Here is a 10,328-nt window from a genome sequence, read left to right as displayed (position 1 = left end):
GTCAAATCTATGAAGTCCAATGTTGCTCTTTTTTCATTCTGTAAGAAACAGACAGACTTATATTTACAGAGTGTGAAATTGATTCATAGGATACCAAATATAACCAGCCTGCAGTGAGTTTCAGGATGAGTGAAAGTGAAAACATCTAAAGACAACAAGAAGAAATACAACTTTTAAAATGTATTAGTAATGTGCCCAACAATTCTCTCTCCCCACCAACTTTCTAAACTTCTATTCTTAGTCCTAAATGAGAGTACTGTTTTTTTCCCCCAGTGGCATTTGAATACTAAAATAACTTTTGTTGTATATTTTTATATTAAAGAGTTTTGTGCAAGTATACTCTTGAAAGATTCTTTAAATACTTTTAGACACAAATGTTTATCAAATAGACAGAAAATGCAAGGAAAAAGAGAAGCTAGATTTCTTATAAATTATTTTTAAAATCAGCAGGAAAAAATGTGGAGAGAACCCCAAGTCATTGTAAAACAAGAGGTGTTTGCTCTTTTTCTTTTGATCATATGAATTTACAGGATTTACTGCAGTAAATGCAGAGCTGCAAGACTTAAAAGCAAATAAAGGTGATTGTATAACACCATTCCTTAAATCATTGCACTGGCAGCCTATGAGCTACTAGCTCCTGTTCAAAATATTAGGGTTGAAGTCTATAAAGGCCTAAAAGGCTCAGGATCCCAAAACTTGAAAGACCATCTCCCCCAAGGTTAGCTAAATAATAATGGTTATATCTAAAAATCAGGCAGCCCTGTTTCCACTTGTGGTACATGGCATGGGGTCTTGAAATGGTGGTAGTACCTTGAATACATATCACCTTGGAGAAATAAGGATGGCTCCCATGCTACCTACTGTTAGTGGGTGGTTTAAAAGATACCTGTTCAGCAGGCATTTGCCGGGCAAATATTGCTCCAGACCACAATATTACTAAATAACTGTATATCTATGGGTATGTTTATTTTATTTTTATTTATTTTATTTATTAAATTTTCCCACCGCCCATTTCCCCCCAAAGGGGGGACTCTGGGTGGTTTACAATAAAGACAAAAACATTAAAATACCATAAACATAAATAAATATCAGGTACAAATATAATGTAAGCATAAATAAAGTATAAAATCCAGATGACGATGTAAGTTGTGGTATCACTTATAGTATTTCTGTGCTATTTCTCCTATAAAGTAAAAGCTGTTTAAAACTATCTGTATAATGTTTGGTCTAATGGTTAAGGTACTGGGCTAGAAACCAGGAGACTGTTCTCTTGTGAGTTCTAGTCCCACCGGAGGTGTGAAAGCCGGCTGGGTGACTTTGGGCCAGTCCCTCTCTCTCAGCCCAACTCACCTCACAGGGTTGCTGTTGTGGGGAAAATAGGAGGAGGAAGGAGTATTAGGTTTGTTTGCCACCTTGAGCTATTTATAAAAATAATAAAGGCAGAATAGAAAGAAATAAAAAATAAAAAAAATGATTAAAGAGTATGAACATTAAAATGATAAAACTCTAAAACCAACATTTAATTAATTGTCAATTAATTAAACATTGTTTTATTGCTTTTATATTTTGGCATTAAATTACTAAGTAGGGAAACTGAAAAAAAATGAAGTGATGAAGAGAAGCCTGGGAACAGGACTTTTTAAGGTTTTGTCAAAAATCCTTGACAATGAGAACCCATGGAAATTCCATCAAAAGATGGTTCCATGCGGTGAGCATTAGTACTGAGAACTCACATCATCACCCCACACCCAAATGGATCTCAGCAGGGCAAAGTACGGTTATCAGGACATCCTCATAGTCATTCAGTCATATACAAGCACACAACTTAATGCTGATAGCTTTTAAATATTGTACAACCAATTGTACACAGTGTATTTATTAATTATTGTTAATAATGAACATTATTATAATACTTTTATAATAAATAATGTTTATTAATTTTTATAAGAAAAATGTTTATAATTTTATTATAAATAAAATTAATGATATGGTCTTCTGGGTCAAATCTCCATATAGGTTGTAGAGTGCCACATTGTCACAGAAGATAAGATTGTCTGATAGGGTTGTTGGCCTCACCACATTTGTATTTCAACTCTGGCTCTGTGCCTGCTTTCTGTTTCTACTGCTGAGATACGTGAATTTATTGCCTGCTGCCCTTTTCCCTCTTTGCATCAGCAGAACTTCAGCATTACCTTCACCTGCTGTTCATGAGCAATGGAAATACACTGGAAGGGAGATGTCTCTTTGATATTATAGCAGAGGTTCTACAGCTGCCTTGTTGTAAAGCTAACGCTTGGCTGCCATCCTCTGCTGCTTGCTTTCAAAGCTGTGGCGATCGCTATTAGCCAACACCCAGAACCAGTAATAAGAAACATTAATAATGCCAGCCAAAAAAGATACGTGAGTAGCTGCCATATATAGATGACATTTGTCTCTAACATACAGTCAAGGATGCATAGCCATGTCAAACTAAATGAGGTCATTTGCTTCCTATAAGGACTTTGATGTAGGGGAAGGAGACTGAGACAATGGGGAAGTCTGCAATGTGTGTTAATTTTAAATAAGGAGCTTAAGAAGAAGCAGGGCTGCAACTGGGGTGGGGGGCAAGCAGGGCATGTGCTCCGGGTGCCACGCTGGGGGGCACCAAAATGAGCGCTGAGGGGTGCCAAAATGGGCGTGGAATCCATGTTTGCCCAAAGTGACACAGACCCTGGTTTCGGGCCTGAGAAGAAGAATGCGAAAAGCAGAGTCCCCCCAAAGGGTCAGATATGACTCGGTGCTTGCACAGGGGACCTTTCACCTTTGACACAAGAAGAAGAACTCAACATAGACAAAGAGGTAAAGACATGTGCATCTACATAGATGATGGGGAAATGGCTGTTATCAGAAGAGTTTTATCATATCAATTTAAGGAAGAACAAGTTATCAAATAACTCCAAGAAATTTTACAATTCAGAACTGATTGGGTATTCCTGATCTATAACTTGGGTTTGTTGTGGATCAGGGAACTTCTGTTGTAAAGAACAGTACTGCTACAGGCTTGGAGGTCAGATATTATTCTCTACTTTTACTGGTACTGCTGATTACTAGTTACACATTGTCTGAATAGCTTCTGCTGCTCCTGCAAAGACACCAGCATCAAGAATTGAGAATCTGGTATTTACTTATGAAAATGGCAAGACACTTTCAAAACATTCTTAAAACTTATATAAGCAAAAGTTCTATCTCACTTTTTCCTGATAAAAACAATCCCCAAAGCAGGATAGAATATTGGAGAATATGCCATCCATAGGGTAACTGTACCATGAAAGCCTGTTTTCAACACTTCTTTTTATTCCTGTGACTTTCTGTCACAAGAGAGAGAACACACAAAGGGTTATGTAGCAAAAACCACATCAAGTATTTGCTCCCAACAAAATTACTTGTCCAGGAATGAGCACAGTCAAGTATTTTGACTTGATAGTGTTTGTTTTGTTTGTTTTGTTTGTTTGTTTGTTTGTTTTTGTTTGCTTGCTTGCTTGCTTTATTGCTTGCTTGGGGGGAAGGTCCCAGAAAGTGAGTATGTTAATCAACTCAGGAATTTAATGCATCTATTTTAATCCAAAAGTATGTTTTTTAAAAAAGGGAGGAGACACTTTTAAACTTGCTATTTTGCTACTGAATTTGGAAGCCTCAAAAAATAGAACTGGAAGTTTTATGTAGGATGCAGATTGTCAAACCCTGATTCATAAAGTCTCCAGAAATACATAGAGTTTCTTTACCATTTTTTTCCAGTAATACCAAGATTTGATTCCCTCATGAATTCCATCTTAATCTCCTAACCTTGTGATAAACTGACTGTTTTCCAACATAATCAGTTTTCTTCAGTATGAAAAGCTTAAACCTATTATTTATTTATGTATTTTATTTTGTTCTATTTCCTCTAGAAGCTCAAGGCAGCAGGCATAATATTCCTTCCCCCAATTTCTCCCCACAGCAACTACCCTGTGAGCTACATTGAACTGAATGACTGGTCCAAAGTCACCAGTGAACTTCCATGGCTGAAGATGGATATGAACCTGAGATTCCCCAGCCCTAGTCCAACACCTTAACCACCCCACCAGACTGGCTGCTGTGATGTATAATGTATTATTCGTCTATAATGAATATACCACAAAGGTGACAAATATTAGTTCAGTAATGAATTAATAATTTTTGTTGATTATATAAGATAGTAATTCCCAGTTTGGTATCCTCTAAGTATGTTGGGAATGCAACTTCCAAAATTCCCATCCCATATGTCCTGCCATCTTGGCTAGGATTTTTGGAAGTTGTAGTTCCAATATATCTAGAAGCTATCAAAGATAGGAAGTCTTGTGTAGTTGATCTTAATTGATATTAATAACATCAGAATTAAACTATTTCAAATAGTCATTGCTTAGTTGTCTTTGTCAGAAGGCCTAAAGATCTCAAGCAAAGCATTCTCAGCATACTAAGGATTCTTTAAGCCCTCATCAATTAGATGTATATGAAGTTGGCCTACATTTGTAGCGTTGATGCAGTGGTATCTGCAGGATCTCTCTGCTTTCATCAAAATGATGAAAGCAGTATCATAGTGTAAGCTCCACCTCTTTTGGATGTTTATGTGATATTGTGCAGACATTGAAAAGGAGCTGGGTTTGTGTTGCAATGTAGTGACACTGCCTTCATCAGTCTGACCTCACTTGCCCTCTCCACACTACCACAGTACATATGCCATATGACTTTCCTGGGAATCATGGTTGGTCCTGGATTCACAACACTATCTAAGAGCTTCATTTCTGAATGCCTTTAATATATTTCTAAAGAGAAGAGGAGGGGAACAAAGAGGAAGAGATGGCCGAAATATTAATTTCCATCTTGTTTTCTGTATGGTGCAGTTTCAGGACAGATAATCACTGTACCTCCTGTAGATCACAATTGTACAACAATTTGATTTATGAAGGACCTCACAGCTCAAAAGAAAAGTACATGCCTTGCAGGAAAAATATTCCAGGTTTCAAGATCTGCATAACATTATGCTGAAAATTAAATGTGGCCTTAAGGTCACAAGTTTTCCTTCTCTGTTACTGTTAACTAGAGGAACGAATGGCCGAACTTGGCATGCCTGCTTCTCCAGTTCCTGTCATTTAGTTACCAGGATAGCAGCTCTAGACCCAAAACAGAACATATCATAAGGATAACCAGAAAGGTCTTTCTTGTACTACTGTATCATCTGAGTAAATACAAAACCTGTATGTAGTGCTGACATTCAGTCTTAAAATCCATGACTTTTTGTTTTGTTTTGTTTTTCTTGGTCTTTCCTTTGTTGGAGATGGGTCTTTGAGATCACAGCTTCAGCTCCCTAATTTTAACCTCTTAACATGGTTTGCTAAACCACCAAGATCTAGATCCAGGCCAGAAATAGGAGACAATGGGATGATCATGTGCTTGACAAGGAGCCAGGCTGCCTGCCAAAACACATTGGAGAGGGATGGAATTTCTTGCCCCTGTGAAAATGCAGTGCTAAATCTTCCTCTGTCTCTTCTCCTCTTTATACACAAGTGGATCTCTCTAGTGCCCTGAACTGTCATCTGAAACTAACAAGGAGGATGTTTCCATAGGAAGATGAGCTTCAGAACTTACACAGCCCTTTGAAAATGTGTACCACAATTTCTGCAATGGTTAGTAAAAATATTTCAGTGTAATTTGCCATGCTGTGCTATTTCACAAGTAACTTCCAAAAATGCAAGGAATGGATCCTAAACATTCCTTGACATGCTCAGTGTCTGAAGAAGATATTTGTTCAACTATGAGTAATCTTTTTGGCCCACAGCTTCATGGGTGTAATTTATTTTGTCTCTGTTTATACCAGTAACTCAGCCCTGTTTGATCACTCTGGACCTTGTAATGAATAAGCTATTTCAAGATCTAAATTTTACGTTTTTGCTTTTCTGCTGGAAGTTGCTATGAACCCATCAACTCAATCTTTCACTTGTCACGGATGTATCTCTGAGTCCCGAATCTGTATCAAGTTCCTGCTAGAGCTACAGAGTCAATGGGCGTCTGTGCTTCCTTCAGTGGAAGAAGCTGCTTTGCACCCATAAACTTTGACATGTACAGTACTTCAAATAAATTAGAATGAATAGGTAAGCCATGTGTTAACTCCATGCATACAATTTGATTCCCTGATACTTGCAGCAAATCAGCTGTTGATTTATCATTGTCATCATTACTGTTGTGGCTTTGTCATGATCATAATGATTTAGCAGCAGCAACAATAGCAGCCCCTGGTAAGTGGTTAGCTGCATTTCTGTGGCTACCATCATACTCCATGAACTATCAATTCATTCTGGAGTTCTAATACTGTGCATTTAAATGCCTCCATCATAAAACACAGTAGTTTACTACAGGCTGCATTTGAGCTGCAACAATATGTTGGGTATGATTCTCTCTACAAGGCTTGTCAGCTATGTATTACCATTTTCAGACCCAGCAAACAAATTCACTAACAGGACTGGTTTGATCTCCCGACCCAAGTGTCCAGGGAAACTTTCAAGTCTAATGCCTCACGAAAGGCCAGAAGGGTCAGAGCTATCCAGATCTCTGTGGGAATGCTGTTCTATAGGGCAGATGCTGTGATAGAGAAGGCGTGACTCCTAGGTCTGACAGAGGACATTTCCTAATAGAAGAGGCCTGGAGTTTGCCAACCCTGCTGGTTCTGGTGAGGCCTATGATGCCAAACTGGAGCTTTGATGCCCAGTTCTCCTCCTTTCTTCTCCCATATCTCAGACTGGCACGTAGCATGTAGGTAGTATTCACTGTGCATGTCCCAGCTAAAGTTTAGCAGTGATCTAGGGAAGGGAAATGTTTACTAAATGCCAAGTTTGGGATTGATGTGCACAGAGAAGGAGCCTGCAGTTTCAGGAGAAAACATAGCACCTCGTGAAATTATACTGCATGCAATGGAAGAAAGTCTGCATTCATTTATTCCTATGAGTGCAGTTGGGGAGAAAAAGAAGATGCATCCAAGGTCCAATGAGGAAAAATAAGACCTCATTTTAGTCCTTTAGTATAGATTAATACTGCACATGTGGCCACAAGATACCTCTCCTTACTCTACCCCACCCCCAGCATAAAAGTGACAAACAGAAAGAAGCAGATATGAGTTTCAGCAATGACTTCAGCTTTGCTTCCTGTGACAGTAATCTATGCTTCTTGTTGAAAGAAATGTGAAAGCTTGCTACTGCACTGCAGGAATGTGTGGACTGTGTAGTGTTTGCATGGAGCTGGAAGGCGAGAGGCTGAAGTATGGCTTGGCAAGAGCATCCTGAAAAAGCTGGAAGACTGAAAGACATGCATGTGTCTTTACACACTCAGGGGTCAGAGATTAACAAAGATCAGGAAGAGGAGGAAGATTTACCCACTACTACCACCATCACCAAAGTTTCCTAAAACTGGATATTTTATCATTCTAAAGCAGAATTGCATTACTTTGGATTCAACAGTATCCTCATCATTACCATCAATCAATTCTAATTTTGTTCCCAGAGCAATTTACAGAAGGTTATGAAACAAAACATAATTAAAATATTCAAATTATCAAGAGCAGTGCTTAAAATGTCAGAGGCATTAAAGTTTTAAACACAAGGCAGTTAAAAGTTTATAAATGCATTTCAAACTGTTCTACAGTTTTCAAGTGTTTTAACTAATGTTTAATCTACCCAGAGAATTGTAATTATTGGCATGATAATTCTTATTACATCCACCCAATAGTTGGGTTGAATCATCATCTTATCCAACTCCTTCTAGACTATCTCCAAGCAAGAGACACTAACTTTGTTTTTGCAACTAAGTCACTTGCTGAGATGGGTGGCTATAGAAATCGAATAAATAAAAACAATAAATAAATAAATAAGTCCAAAGCAAGCTTCAAAACCAGCCTATAATAGCTTGTTATGCAAGTCTAATAAGCTCAATTGAGTATTTACTATTTAAACTTGCATACCATTCTTGGCCTAACTGGTCCAACAATCTTGCAATAGCAAGGAAAGGACCAACACCTAAAAACTACAGGCTCCAAATGAGAATTCGAAAGTTTGAGAGAATAAAAAGATATTTTGGTGCTGCAAAAATAACAAATCATGAATGCATGTGTGCCAGAAATTATGCTAACACATTCTAAGATAAAGTAGATAATAGAACAGTGATTTCCAGTGGTTCATCTGCTTCCATAGCCATTCTTCATATGACCGTATTCGTATGTGCTTTCTATAATTTCTCCAGCACAGAAATGTTTCAGTAATTAAATAAAAAAATCAAATGCTATTTCTATAGATACTGTAGTAAGAGACCTATTCAGAGTTTCAGTATTCTGACCCACATGCCCACGTAAATATGTTTAGAACCTGTCTGCAAACTTGCTTTGTCTTGTTTTTTTCCCCCCTTGTTATGAAGAATGCTATAGAAAAGTACTGATTACTGCTAATATGGTTTGTTGCTAGCTATCATCTTGCAATTCCAAGGAATTGGGAGTTTTAAAGCAAATAGGGGCAGGTTCAGCACAAGTGGCAGAGATTTCTAAGTGAATATGGATACAGAGAACTATTTGTTGGTGAAGGAACTATAATGGGCCACCACTATATCCATGTGCTGCCATCTGGTGGAATTTTTCCGAGTGCCCTAAGACCCTAGTTGGCTTGGCCCACAGAGTAAAGTGAAGGAATCTTCAAAAGAGCATTGTGACCTTTCTCCCAAGGACTTCAAGAATAAAATCGTCTTACATCTGCTGGGCCTCGGATGCCACCAGTTCTGCACTTTTATTTATGGAAATGTTCAGGATATGTTCAGAACATTACATAGTCCTTTTTATTTTTTGCCAGATGAATTTCTCTTGTGGTGACCAGAGGATACAGGAAATGCTCTTAATAACAGATAAACTACCTCAAGGAATCTCGCTTATTGTGGGTCTGCTCAACCCTTCTTCTATTTGCTCTTATCCTTTAGCAAAAGGGTTGACTGGCTGGGTCCAGGAGATAATAAATGTCTCTTTAAAGAGGGAGTATTCCTAAACAAATTGAAAGAGCCAGGATGAAATCCTTCCTGAATAAAACTTCAGAAGTTATTGATGAGATTATTGGGTGTGATTGTCGCACCTTAGATGCTGAGTTCAAAGATGTTGGGTGCAAAAGGAAATCATGCCTGCTTTTCAGCTACAGATTCCTAACCTCAGCGACTGCTAACACATTTCCTCTAATGTCCTACCCATGACATCCACAACATATGAGCTTTCCTTCTTTAGGTCAATGGAAAGCCAATAGTAAATGTGTCCGGAGGTTTGTCCCTGAAGCCTTTCTTCTTTAAAAAGAAATATCATCATGAAATCTAGCCACATACAGCAAGGACCAAGAGTTCCAGTTGGAATATTTGCACTGTGCTACCATAGAAAGGTTCAGGTTGGACAAAGGCAATAAGAATCCCGCTTAGGGGGACTTCATTTGGTGTCTCTGCAAGCATTGCTCTGCTTCATCTGCCCCATGCCGTTCCCTAGTGAAAAATGTCTTTAAGCACTAGCTATTCAGAGCTTCGTCTGCTCCACTAGGCAGATGAAGTCATATCCCTAAGAAAGTACATGTGAAGGTGCTCCCAGCTGGAAGCACCTTCTCCCAGAGAAAGCTGTTGGAAGAAAGGTTTTCTCCTTGAGGCTGATCCAGATCTCTGTCCCTGGGCTAGGATATCATCAGGCAGCAACAGAAGAACTGAGGATGCATTCAGTGAAGAATAAGCAGTAAATCTGAACATGGACTGTCTGCCATGGGCAATAAGGAATGCGATGAGAATAACTCGCAAAGAGTAAGCTAATTGAGTGGACAGCTCAAGATAAAAATAAAAAAAAGAATATGCATTGTCAGCATTCAAGTAGGGATGACAGCTATTATAGAGAACTCCAGGCAGAGAGAGGATTGGGTGGACATAGTGACTGACATAAAGCAGATGCGGCATTTCTATTTCTCAGCCTAAACTCATCCATAAATAAGCCACCACACATTTTCAGGCAGTTTGATATTGGTGCAGAAAAGATGTATTGTCACATCTGTGTGTGCAATAAATATTATTCTCTAGGGGATTAATGAAACTCAGTACTGTAAACTATTCAGTGTGTTGTTCCTATTGCAAGGATATTATCAACTGGTGTACAAATGTTATATAATTCTGACACTGTTTTCTTTATTAAGTAGTGCCCCCCATGACAATGTTCTTCTTCATAGCCCCCAAAGAAGTATTCTGTTGCCATCCACATAATAGTCCCAGTTCACAATAATGAATAATCG

This window comes from Candoia aspera, chromosome 1 (genome assembly GCF_035149785.1).
Source record: "Candoia aspera isolate rCanAsp1 chromosome 1, rCanAsp1.hap2, whole genome shotgun sequence".
Classification (NCBI taxonomy): domain Eukaryota; kingdom Metazoa; phylum Chordata; class Lepidosauria; order Squamata; family Boidae; genus Candoia; species Candoia aspera.
The sequence above is the reverse complement of the archived record's forward strand: the minus strand, read 5'-3'. Positions refer to the sequence as shown.